Source organism: Dendrobates tinctorius, unplaced genomic scaffold (genome assembly GCF_039654945.1).
Source record: "Dendrobates tinctorius isolate UK_male_01 unplaced genomic scaffold, ASM3965494v1 ptg000195l, whole genome shotgun sequence".
In the NCBI taxonomy this organism is placed as follows: domain Eukaryota; kingdom Metazoa; phylum Chordata; class Amphibia; order Anura; family Dendrobatidae; genus Dendrobates; species Dendrobates tinctorius.
In genome coordinates this window covers 285,722-300,294 of record NW_027361862.1, presented here as the reverse complement: position 1 = coordinate 300,294, position 14,573 = coordinate 285,722, and positions in this window count along the sequence as shown.

Genomic DNA, 14,573 nt, shown 5'->3' with positions numbered 1-14,573 from the left:
GCCTGACAGTTTATTTTCCTTCTCGTTTCACAGCTGAAGCCGTCGTTGCTTTGAAACCTGACAAGCAGAGCAATTTGGTAAGATGATGGGATCCCAGGAGCTTTTCCACAGCTGACAATTATACTTGGGGTATAATGAGCTGGAGACTGACACCTGTCACTGCTGCTTCACCGCCCTCCATCACATAGGTATAAGGTTACCTGTGGGCGGGGGGCTTTGGGAGCATCAGAGGCTGTGGGGGTCTGACCTCCATTGACTCTACATTCCCAGTCCTAGATGAGAAAGTCAACCAAGAACAGTGAAATATAGCAAAAACTGGCGAGAAACACTGATATCATCGTACGTGTATCCCAACCTACATATCACCCTATGTGTATCCCAACCTACATATCACCCTACGTGTATCCCATCACCATACCACCCTACGTGAATCCCATCCAACATGTCACCCTACGTGTATCCCATCCTACGTATCACACTATGTGTATCCCATCCTGTGTATCACTCTAATGTCTCCCACCCTACGTATCACCCTAGTGTCTCATCCTACATATCGCCCTATGTGTATCACCCTTCGTGTATCCCATCCTGCGTATCACCCTACATGTGTCCCATCCTGCGTATCACCCTACGTGTATCACATCCTTCATATCACCCTATGTGTCCCATCCTGCGTATCACCCTACGTGTTGTAAGATGGCCACCGGAAAAGTCCTTGATGGGAGATATGTGTCATCACGGCTATTTGCTGCGGTGATGTGAGCTTGGAGGTATCCTCCAGCACGTATAGTCCTGAGAGAATTGTTTGGGCGGCTCCAGGGCCGGTGTCATGAACCAGGGGTGTTTGGTTGCCCCCACTTCATCAGGGATTTATTATATTTCACGTTCCAGTTCCGGTTTGGAATTTGCAGCTCTCTGGCACCCCCTTACCCTCAGGTCAGTCAGAGAACTACACCTAAGATATGTAGTCACCAAAAGGGCTGCCTTGCTGTGTACTGGCTATTGGCACTCTGCAGTGAGGGCAGTATGTATATTCCCAGTCCCAGGCAGGAAATACACACATGACACCTCTGTTCTGTCCCTGCCAGAATCTACCAAATACCCCAGAACACACTTTGCTGCAAACAGCTCCTAGTTCTGATATTAAAATCAGTATCAGGTAAGGAGCCAACCCACAAGTAGCGTGAATGTTGCACGGAGACGTAGCCATAAGATTTTAGAAGGAAAATGGAACTAATAAATAATATAGATTTTACTCCAAAAAGAAGTGTTTACAAAAGCACAAAAGATGTTACAAAGAGAGACAGATACACTATATACAACAATTTTAAAATAAAAATGGATTAAGATATGAACTTACAGTGATCAGTCAATGGCATTGCATGTGGAAATGGGGGAGGGGCGCCTTCCCCAAGGGAAAGTTATTCATCAGCACAGCTCCTTGCTGGCACCTGGGGCAAAATGGCCCCCACCTAATTGGGCTTCATAACTTTGTACACTCTGGTGGGTGACATCACTGGGTGGGCGGAGCTATGGCATGTACTCCTCTTTTGAAAGTTCTAAAAAGCTTATGAGTGCCATATCTCTGGGTGAGAACCTCGGACAGAAATGACAGAAATATCACAGGTTTGCCTTCGAGTTTTCCTTCCATTTGACACTAAACATCATAGCTCTAGGTATTACGGGGAAACAAATACCCATTTCTCAGTTCCTAGCGAGCAAGGAGATCCATGAACGCTGTGGTGAATAGCTCTAATGATGTAGATCTCAAAAATATAGGTATCTTGTATATATGAATAATCTGTGCCATTATATTTGATCTGGGATACACAATGGAGCCATGTGCTTCTAAACAATGGGTGGTTTGGCTGATACCAAACCACATTCCCGAGGGATCGGGAAAGAGTGGTATAGAATCATAGAATCATAGAATCGTAGAGTTGGAAGGGACCTCCTGGGCCATCTGGTCCAACCCCCTGCTCAAAGCAGGATTCGCTAAATCATCCCAGTCAGATGTCTGTCCAGCCTCTGTTTGAAGACTTCCATTGAAGGAGAACTCACCACTTCTCGTGGCAGCCTGTTCCACTCATTGATCACTCTAACTGTCAAAAAGTTTTTTCTAATATCTAATCTGTGTCTCCTCCCATTCAGTTTCATCCCATTGCTTCTAGTCTTTCCTTGTGCAAATGAGAATAAAGTTGATCCTTCTACAATGTGACAGCCCTTTAGATATTTGTAGACAGCTATTAAGTCTCCTCTCAGTCTTCTCTTTTGCAAACTAAACATTCCCAAATCCTGCAACCTTTCCTCATAAGACAGGGTTTGCAGACCGGTCACCATTCTGGTCGCTCTTTTCTGAACTTGCTCCAGTTTGTTGATGTCTTTTTTAAAATGTGGTGCCCAAAACTGGACACAATATTCCAGATGAGGTCTGACCAAAGAGGAGTAGAGGGAAATAATGACTTCACGTGATCTAGACTGTATGCTTCTGTTAATACATCCTAGAATTGCATTTGCCTTTTTTGCTGCTGCATCACACTGTTGACTCATATTCAGTCTGTGATCTATTAGTATACCCAAGTCTTTTTCACATGTGCTGTCACTTAGCCCTATTCCTCCCATTCTATATATGCTTTTTCCATTTTTATTGCCCAGATGTAGTACTTTGCATTTCTCCCTGTTAAAAACCATTCTGTTTGTTGCTGCCCACTTCTCCAGTTTATTTAAATCTTTTTGAATCCTCTCTCTCTCTTCTCTAGTATTAGCTATCCCTCCTAGCTTTGTGTCATCAGCAAATTTAATCAGTTTACCCTCAATGCCTTCATCTAAATCGTTGATAAAGATGTTGAACAATACAGGGCCCAGGACAGAGCCCTGTGGTACCCCACTTGAGACATTCTTCCAACTGGATGTGCAGCCATTTACGACCACTCTTTGGGTCCGATCACTAAGCCAGTTATGAATCCACCTAACAGTTGCCTTGTCCATTCCATACTTAATCATTTTTTCAATAAGGATTGTATGAGAGACTTTGTCAAATGCTTTGCTGAAGTCAAGATATACTATATCTACAGCATTTCCTTGATCCACCCAATCAGTGATACCGTCATAGAAGGAAATTAAGTTAGTCTGACATGACTTATTAGTTACAAACCCATGCTGACTCTGTTTAATCACTTCATTCTTATCCAGGTATTGACATACATGTTGTTTAATAATTTGTTCAAAGATCTTTCCTGGTATAGAAGTCAGACTCACCGGCCTATAGTTACCTGGGTCCACCTTCTTCCCCTTTTTGAAGATAGGAACAACATTTGCTCTTCTCCAGTCTTCTGGCACTTCTCCTGTTCTCCAAGAATTTTCAAAGATTATAGAGAGGGGTTCAAAAATTTCTTCTGCTATCTCCTTCAGTACTCTGGGGTGTAATTCATCTGGACCTGGAGACTTGAATTCATTTAGGCTAGCTAAGTGTTTCCTCACTATCTTTCTGTTTATAGATATCCTGGATTCTTCTATTCCCTTAATAGGACAGTGAATAACAGTTGATGTTACATTTCCTTTCTGAGAGAAAACAGATGCAAAATAGGAATTTAAAAGTTCAGCCTTCTCAACATCCTGTCTTACCATTTCATCATTTTCATCCTGTAAAAATCCTATAGCATCTTTGACTTTTCTTTTACTTTTGACATATCCCCAAAATCCTTTATTATTGCTTTTGACATCTCTTGCAAGCCTCAATTCATTTTCAGCTTTAGTTAATCTGATTTGTGCCCTGCAGGTTCTGCAGACAGCATTATATTCTTCTTTAGATATGCCTCCCTCTTTCCATTTTATAAACATTTCATTTTTTTCTTCCTTTTTAGCATGTGCTTAAGTTCTGTGTTCATCCATCCTGGTTTCCTTAACTGCTTCCTATTCTTCCCTCTTTTCGGAATTGTTAACAACTGTGCTTTGAGAATTTCATTTTTCAAGATTTCCCATCCTTCCTGGACATTTTTGTCTTTAAGGATATCCAGCCATTGGATCCCTCCAATTCTCTTTCTGAATCCCTTAAAATCTGCCTTTCTGAAATCTAACCTTGACGTCTGAGTCTTCACAGGTCTTCCGCCTCTAGTTATCCAAAATTCTAAAATAGCATGGTCGCTACCTCCTAGGGTCCCAGCCACTTTTACCTCCTCAACCATTTCCTCCCTGTTTATAAGGATTAGATCCAAGGTAGCAGTTCCCCTTGTTTTCTCCCCTACCTTTTGGAAGATAAAGTTGTCAGCAAGAAAGGATAAGAATTTCCTTGACCTGTTAGTTTTGCCTGAGAGAGATTCCCAACAAATGTCTGGATAGTTGAAATCTCCCATGACAACTATGTCATACTGTATTTTTTGGAGAACTTGGCCATTTGATGCATAAAGAGTTCATCCATAGCTTCAGCTTGCACAGGCGGCCTGTAGTAAATGCCTACAATGGTGTCCTTTCCATTGTTCTGTCCTTGTATTCTTACCCAAACAGTTTCCACAGAACTCCCAGTCTCTGAAGCTTCAATCTCTGTGCAGATATACGCGTTTCTAACATACAATGCGACACCTCCTCCTCGTTTATCAAGTCTGTTTCTTGCAAATAAGTTGTATCCTTCTAGCCTTGTATTCCAATCATGTGTATCGTCCCACCAAGTTTCAGTGATTCCAATGACATCATATTTCTTTTCCTGTGTTAGTAGTTCCAATTCTCCTTGTTTGTTGCCCATGCTTTGTGCATTAGTATAAAAACATTTTAGTTTGTGATTGGTTTCTCTTTCTCCAATATTTTTATAAATTAGATTCTTTCGTCTTTGTTCTTCCTTTCCACTTCTAATAGCAGAGTTCTCAATAGCATTTGTCAGGTGTATGGCTTTTTCTGGTCTTTTGCTTCCCTTCCCATGTTGTTCTAGTTTAAAGCTCTCCTTACAAGTGTAGCAAGGCGACTTCCAAATACCTGCTTACCAGTCTTCGTAAGGTGCACCCCATCTCTAGCAAGTAGTCCATCGTATAAGTAGTTCACTCCGTGATCCAGAAATCCAAATCGTTGCTGACGGCACCATCGACGTAGCCAGTTGTTCACCTGCAGAATCTTATTCCACCTCCTTGTTCCATGGCCATCCACTGGGAGGATGGAAGAGAAGACCACCTGCGCTCCCAGTTCTTTCACTTTCTTACCTAAGTCTTCAAAGTCTCTACAGATGGTTTCCAGGTCGTTTCTTGCAGTGTCATTTGTCCCCACATGTAGTAGCAGGAATGGGTAGTCATCTGTAGGTCTGAAGAGTCCTGATCTCCTGTCAGACACATCTTTAATTTTTGCACCTGGAAGACAACACATCTCTCTTGAAGTTATATCCGGTCTGCAGATAGCGGCCTCTGTTCCTCTCAACAGGGAATCCCCCATGACCACCACTCTCCGTTTCTTCTTCACAACATTTTTCTTTCTCCATCCAGGAGGACTCTGAAGGCGTACAAGGTTGCTGTTTGTTGGCAAAGTCTTCTCCTGATGTATTTCTTCATCGTTTTCCTGCGTGAGAGCCTGGTACTGGTTCCTGAGCAGTATGGGTGCTGACTGCCTCCTGATCCTCCTGCTTCTCTGGGTCACATGTCTCCATTCCTCTGTTTCTTCAGGTGCACTTCGAATTTCTTCTCTTTCTGTAACATGAAGAGATAATTCTGCTCTGTCCAAGAACTCTTCACCTTCCTTAATGATCTTCAACGTAGCTAACCTCTCTTCGAGATTTTGCAAATTTTCCTCCAACAGGGACACAAGCTTGCATTTGTGGCATGTGAAGTTTGGCTTTTCCACTGGTAAGTCTGTGAACATGTAGCAAGAAATGCAGCTCACCAAATGGCTCCTGGCCTCTTCCATCTTGAGATTTCTTAAAAACGATGAAAGATGAGCCCAAATTCGGCGCGCGGTTTTTCCAATTTCCTCTTTTCAGCTGCAACGGCCAAAACCCAGTGATCGTTGAGCTCGCGGAGACTCTTCACTTATCCCAGAAGGCACTGGGAATATGCAAATGATCTCAAGACTATTCCCCTGGTTTTCCGATTTCCTCTTTTCAGCTGCAACGGCCAAAACCCAGTGATCGTTGAGCTCGCGGAGACTCTTCACTTATCCCAGAAGGCACTGGGAATATGCAAATGATCTCAAGACTCTTCCCCTGGTTTTCCAATTTCCTCTTTTCAGCTGCAACAGCCAAAACCCAGTGATCGTTGAGCTCGCGGAGACTCTTCACTTATCCCAGAAGGCACTGGGAATATGCAAATGATCTCCTCAAGACTCTTCCCCTGGTTTTTGAACAGGGAATTAAACAGGCACACTGAGGGGGTATGCAGCTGTGAAGAGGGATGTTTGTGAGCGAAGTGTACTTCACAAACCAATGGGGGGAAGGGCAGCGTGTCATTTAAAGCCCAAAAATATGTAGGAGAGCACTGTATGTGTGACTAGAACACTAAGAAATTACATGATATTCCTGACACCTCCCGTTTTGGACTGCGCTACGGAGGCAGGACCTCTCGGTACTCCTCCATGCGCACCTCGGCAGGCTCGCCCCGCCGGGGGGCCAACCTATCTGCATTGCCATATGCGCTGCCCTTTTTGAGTATCACAGTAAAGTCGTACTGCTGGAGGGCCAGGCTCTAGCTTAGCAAGCTTCCATTAGTACCAGACACAGTGTTCAGACAGCTCAGAGGATTGTGGTCGGTCACCACGGTGAAGGTGAATCCGTAAAGGTATGGCTGCAAATGTTGCAGGGCCCAAACCATGGCCAGGCACTCCTTCTCTATGGTGGAATAGGCCACTTCCCTTGGCAGAAGTTTCTGGCTCAGGTACAATATGGGGTGCTCTTGGTTCCCCGAGTCGACATGGCTGCGCACAGCACCGAAGCGAAACTCACTGGCATCAGTTTGTACTAAGAACGGCTGACTGCTGTTGACTGCACTTAGCACAGGAGAGCTGCTTAGGGCTGTTTAATCACCTGCTTCTTGGTCCTGTGGGTGGGCCAGGATGTAATAGCGTCCACTTTCCCAGGCTCTGGCTCCATAGAACACCCGCCTACCCAGTGCCCCAGGTAGTTGACCTCGCTCATGCCCATCTGGCACTTTCCCTGCTTGATGATCAAGCCAGCTTGGTCGATGCGCCTGAGCACCTACTGGAGATGCTGAAGGTGTTCCTCCCAGGAGGGACTGAAGACGGCATGTCATCAAGGTACGCCACCGCGCACCTCTCCAGTCCCTGAAGCAGGTGGTTGACCATCTGCTGGAATGTGGCAGAGGCATTCCTCATGCTGAAAGGTATGACCGTGGACTCGTATAGTCCAAAGGGGGTGATAAAGGTGGTCCTCCCCTGCACCTCGGGGGGGGCGATCTGCCAATTTCCCCGGCTTAGATCCATAATGGATACATAGTGGGCTCCAGGTAACCGCTCAAGCAGCTCCTCAATGCACGGCATTGGGTGCGCATCAGAGGCTGTTATGGCGCTGAGCCCCCTGTAGTCCACACAGAACCGGGTGGTCCGATCCTTTATTGCACCACGACTACAGGTGAGACCCACACGCTGTTGGACTATTGAATCACCCCCATCTGCATCATCTCATCGATCTCCTGGCGCATAACACGCTGCACCTCATCAGAGATCCGATAGGGTGTCTGCCGTAGTGGGGCATGATTCCCGGTGTCCACTTCGGGGACCACTATCTCAGTCCTTCTGGGTCGGTTGGTAAACACAGCCCGGTAGTGTTCCAGCATGGCTCGCAGCTGCAACCGCTGGGATGCGGATAGCAAGGTGCTTACCTCCACGTCCTCTATGGACCCACTGGCCTCGGTTTGGGCCAGCATGTCCAGGAGGGGGTCTTCCTCCCCGTCCTCAGGCAGGTTGCAAACCGGTATGACACAGGCTCCACGTTCTTGAGCCTTCATCATACTGACATGGAAGGCCTTCCGCCTACCCTGAGCGTGGTCAAGAGTGACCACGTAGGTGACTGGGTTTAGCTGTTGGTGTTCGATGTACGGGCCTTCCAAGGCCACCTGAAACTTATCTTTTGGTATGGGGACCAGCACCCATACCTTCTGACCCACCTGGTAGGTTCGCTCCAGAAGCACTGGTATGACCAGAATGCCCAGGTCAGCCTGAGCCTGCGCCACATTGTCATGCACCAACTGCGTCAAGGTCTGCATCTTGTCACGGAAGCGCATGACATAATCCATGATAGACACTTCTGAAGGGCTCGGCTCTTGGGTCGCCCTCCCAGGGCTGTGGGGTACTCGGTACCGGGCCGGTGTCAGGGGGATGTGTCACAGAAGCAGTGACCCGGTCCGTGGCCCTGGGCACCCAAATCATTGGTGGTTTGTAGTTAATGGAATGGAATAGTTCGTGACGCCACCTGTGGTGTTAAGCCGACGCTGCAGACAGCTCCGCTGGGACAGATGGTGTGGTCCAGCAGTGATGGTATAGCCCTCCACAGGCAGGGCTAGTGTCCCAGGGCAGTCTAGCGGTGGTTGGCACGGTGATGTAGCAGTGCCGTAAAGGTAGGAAGCAGACAAGACACAGCGGGGTGCAATTTCTGTACCTTTACTTGATAACTGCAGTCCAGGGTCCTGATTACAGATGGTAATGGAGCAGGCTAGCCTTGAAGCAACTCAGGGATTCTCTCTCACAGATGAGCTGTGCAGTCTCCTTCCTAGCACCTTGTGGTGTGAAGCACTCCAGTACTAAGTTACTCTAGAGTTCCTCCTGTCAGATGTTCCCAAGAACCACACTTGCACGGCAGACAGCTGTAGCCTCTCTCGGGGACTCCTCTCTAGTTCTGGCTCTCTATTCAAGCTGCTGTTGTGCCTCAAGTCTTAGATGGGAGTAGGGCATTTACAGCCTCCTACTCCTCTGGTATCTGCTGTAGGACCTTTAGTATCCATACAGCCATGGAGACCAGGCTCCAGTTCGTGCGCTCTCAGCTGAGGGAGCTCTCCTTCCTCGCTCATCCTACATTATCTGCACACTTCACCCTCCGCAGACAATCTGACCACTCCTTCCTCTTGGCCCTCAGAGGGCACCCCTCCCCTTAATCCTGGTTCAGAGTTCCCTCTGCTGGCCTGGAGTGGAACTGTGTTGTGTTATGATTGAGCCACCGAGGAGGAAAAAACAAAACACAAGCTCAGCCCAGAAAATCAGAGAGGTTGGAAACTAGCGGATTGCAGACCCCTAATCCTATTACACAACTAGCAGTAGCCGTGGAGTGTTCCTACGGTGATCCTAGACACCTCGTCACAGCCGGAGATATAAATAAGCCTAAAGAGAGAAAAGAGAAAAACTGACTGCCCCAGAGCAGACCCCAAAGCAATAGGCAGCCCCCAACATATAATGTCGGTGAAACAAGATGAAAACACTAACACAGATAGAAAGATAGGCTGAGCAAACGATGGGGCCCTCACTAACTAAAAAGGACAGGAAAGAAAAGCTGCTGTCTGCAATCCGAGAAAACCCTGCTAAAAAATATTACCAACACAACTGATAAGCAAAAAGGACCCTGAAGTCACTAGACTTCAAACCCTATATCAGCACTCAGAATATTCTGAAAGCAGAGCAAAAGAGAACACTGATCAAGGAATAAGAATCCAGCACACCCCCGGCCGGGGATGGCTGAACTCAAAAAAACAAGGTAAACAAAACCAAAACTAATAAGTTCAATAGCAGAGCAAAAACTTATCTTTGGGAAGCAGGAATCAGACTGGTCTCCAAGAATCCAGCAGAGAAATCACCAGCACCTCAGAAGGGCGTCGGCTGCCTTATATCCAGTCTGAAGTTCCTGTTACCCAGTCACAATCCACCTGATCAGGTGTTTGGTTTCTTTCATCCAAATCAGCCTCACTACCTTCCTTCACCAGAAGAGGGAGATCCTCGGACACAAAAGGTGAATGAACAGATGAGCTCACAACAGCGTTGCATGTATGGATTGACTGCGAGAGAGACCCATCATTGCCTCCAAGCCTGGCATTACCCTCCCCTGGAGGAAGGCAAAGCCACTGTGGCGACCATACTCCTGGGGGCGCCACATTCCCCCCTAATGCAAGTCAGCACTCCTGGGCTGAACAAAAGAAAACAATTGAACAATAATAATTTGTACAAGATTTTAAAAAGGGAAAAATTGTACAAAAACTAAGAGCTCAAAAATGGTCCTATGATGATAAGTCCAGCATCAATGTCCATGGTCCATTCCTGGGTAAATGGTAAAAGTTTTTGACCACACACAAGTCCTGTGGTTCAGTGTCCATAAAGAAAACAAGAAAACTCCAAGGGAACTCTTACAGGTTACCTGTAGGCACAAAAGCTTGAAAAACAGTTACATATTTACACAATTTCAACAATTACATTACTTTATATATGTTATCTAACTGGTAGTATGCCTTGTGTGGTGCGGGTAGACCTGCGTACTACTGTTGTGTTGGGTAATGTACTGGATACACTACTGGGGGTTCTTTGTAACACAGGGATACTGGACTGATGGTGACATCTTAGACTCACCAAAGGTACAACAGGTTCACCACTGGCAGGGCGAGGGTTCTCTGGCTCCACTGCTGATGTGGCATCTGCTACCTGATTTTCCTGATTCTCTTGAGTCACATCTTCCTGTGCTACCAATTGGGGGAACAGCAATACTGGCACCACTATAGTATCGTACACTCTAGTCCAATTCGCAGGGAATTCTCCAAGCACTGTGCTGACCTTCTCTTCTTCCACTCTGGGTTGGATGTTATCTGGTTCTTCTTTCCTTTCCTTCAACTGGTCAGGACACAACTTCAAATGATCTCTCGATACCGCTGCTGAGGTCTCTCCTCCATCTTTACTAACAAGGCATACATTCGTGTTATCAAAGTTCGAGGGCAGAATGGTATAGGGTTCAGCTTCCCATTGATCATCCAATTTGTGAAATCTTCTCTTTCTTTTCAAGACCTGTTCTCCAGGCAACAAAGGAGCGGCAGGTCCATTTTGATTGTAAAGCTTCTCCTGCTTCTGCCTTGCCTGGGCCAGACTCTTCTCCACACATTCTTGAACCCTCCTGTACTGTTGCTGCCTCTCCGTGTCCCAGTCAGCATCTGGTGACGTCACTTCTGGCGTCAGGACTCCCATGTCCAAGTCAATAGGCAGCTTACCAGGTCTTGCTCTCATTAAGTAGGCTGGGGTACAGTTGGTGGAGTTCACTGGAATATGGTTGCAAAGATCTACCAGGTCGGGCAACTTCTCTGGCCACAGATTCCTCTCCTCCAAGGGCAAAGTCTTCAGGATGTCAATCACCACCTGGTTCATCTTCTCGCACATGCCATTGGTCTGTGGGTGATATGGTGTTGTCCTGATCTTCTTCCAAGAATTCTGTAACCTGTATGGTTGTAACACTTCTGCCTCGAAAGCTGGACCTTGATCTGTCAGCACTCTTTCAGGATACCCATGTGGTCTACAGAAGTGCTGTTGGAATGCTCTGGCTGCTGTCCTGGCAGTTTGATCTTTGACAGGCACAACTACCAGGAATCTTGAGTAGTGGTCCACAATGGTAAGTGCATAGATGTAGCCTGACCGGCTTGGAACCAGCTTCACATGGTCCAGGGCTACCAGCTCAAGGGCTGTTTGGTGATGACTGGCTGTAGGGGAGCTCTCTGGTTGTCTCGATCCTTTCTGCGCAGGTTACATTGTCCACACTCCCGGCACCACCTCTCAATGGCTTTCCTCATACCAGTCCAGTAGAACCTCTCTCGGAGCAATACTTCCAACTTCGTCCATCCGAAGTGTCCAGCTCCATTGTGATATGCTTCCAGGACCATTGATGCCTCTCTCTTTGGGACTATCACCTGCCAAACCTAGCACTGATATCTACAGACCCACATACACTCCCTACCTACCTAGCACTGATATCTACAGACCCACATACACTCCCTACCTACTTAGCACTGATATCTACAGACCCACATACACTCCCTGCCTACCTAGCACTGATATCTACAGACACACATACACTCCTTGCCTACCTAGCACTGATATCTACAGACCCACATACACTCCCTGCCTACCTAGCACTGATATCTACAGACCCACAAAAACTCCCTGCCTACCTAGCACTGATATCTACAGACCCACATACACTCCCTGCCTACCTAGCACTGATATCTACAGACCCACATACACTCCCTGCCTACCTAGCACTGATATCTACAGACCCACATACACTCCCTGCCTACCTAGCACTGATATCTACAGACACACATACACTCCCTGCCTACCTAACACTGATATCTACAGACCCACATACACTCCTTGCCTACCTAGCACTGATATCTACAGACCCACATACACTCCCTGCCTACCTAGCACTGATATCTACAGACCCACATACACTCCCTGCCTACCTAGCACTGATACCTACAGACCCACATACACTCCCTGCCTACCTAGCACTGATATCTACAGACCCACATACACTCCCTGCCTACCTAACACTGATATCTACAGACCCACATACACTCCCTGCCTACCTAACACTGATATCTACAGACCCACATACACTCCCTGCCTACCTAACACTGATATCTACAGACACACATACACTCCCTGCCTACCTAGCACTGATATCTACAGACCCACATACACTCCCTGCCTACCTAGCACTGATACCTACAGACCCACATACACTCCCTGCCTACCTAACACTGATATCTACAGACCCACATACACTCCCTGCCTACCTAGCACTGATATCTACAGACACACATACACTCCCTGCCTACCTAACACTGATATCTACAGACCCACATACACTCCTTGCCTACCTAGCACTGATATCTACAGACCCACATACACTCCCTGCCTACCTAGCACTGATATCTACAGACCCACATACACTCCCTGCCTACCTAGCACTGATACCTACAGACCCACATACACTCCCTGCCTACCTAGCACTGATATCTACAGACCCACATACACTCCCTGCCTACCTAACACTGATATCTACAGACACACATACACTCCCTGCCTACCTAACACTGATATCTACAGACCCACATACACTCCTTGTCTACTTAGCACTGATATCTACAGACACACATACACTCCCTGCCTACCTAGCACTGATATCTACAGACCCACATACACTCCCTGCCTACCTAGCACTGATACCTACAGACCCACATACACTCCCTGCCTACCTAGCACTGATACCTACAGACCCACATACACTCCCTGCCTACCTAACACTGATATCTACAGACCCACATACACTCCTTGTCTACTTAGCACTGATAGCTACAGACCCACATACACTCCCTGCCTACCTAACACTGATATCTACAGACCCACATACACTCCTTGTCTACTTAGCACTGATATCTACAGACCCACATACACTCCCTGCCTACCTAACACTGATATCTACAGACCCACATACACTCCCTGCCTACCTAGCACTGATATCTACAGACCCACATACACTCCCTGCCTACCTAGCACTGATACCTACAGACCCACATACACTCCCTGCCTACCTAGCACTGATATCTACAGACCCACATACACTCCCTGCCTACCTAACACTGATATCTACAGACCCACATACACTCCCTGCCTACCTAGCACTGATATCTACAGACCCACATACACTCCCTGCCTACCTAGCACTGATACCTACAGACCCACATACACTCCCTGCCTACCTAGCACTGATATCTACAGACACACATACACTCCCTGCCTACCTAGCACTGATATCTACAGACCCACATACACTCCCTGCCTACCTAGCACTGATACCTACAGACCCTCATACACTCCCTGCCTACCTAACACTGATCTACAGACCCACATACACTCCCTGCCTACCTAGCACTGATATCTACAGACCCACATACACTCTCTGCCTACCTAGCACTGATACCTACAGACCCTCATACACTTCCTGCCTACCTAACACTGATACCTACAGACCCACATACACTCCCTGCCTACCTAACACTGATACCTACAGACCCACATACACTCCCTGCCTACCTAGCACTGATATCTACAGACCCACATACACTCCCTGCCTACCTAGCACTGATACCTACAGACCCTCATACACTCCCTGCCTACCTAACACTGATACCTACAGACCCACATACACTCCCTGCCTACCTAACACTGATATCTACAGACCCACATACACTCCCTGCCTACCTAGCACTGATACCTACAGACCCTCATACACTCCCTGCCTACCTAACACTGATACCTACAGACCCACATACACTCCCTGCCTACCTAACACTGATACCTACAGACCCTCATACACTCCCTGCCTACCTAACACTGATATCTACAGACCCACATACACTCCCTGCCTACCTAACACTGATACCTACAGACCCACATACACTCCCTGCCTACCTAGCACTGATATCTACAGACCCACATACACTCCCTGCCTACCTAGCACTGATATCTACAGACCCACATACACTCCCTGCCTACCTAGCACTGATACCTACAGACCCACATACACTTCCTGCCTACCTAGCACTGATACCTACAGACCCACATAC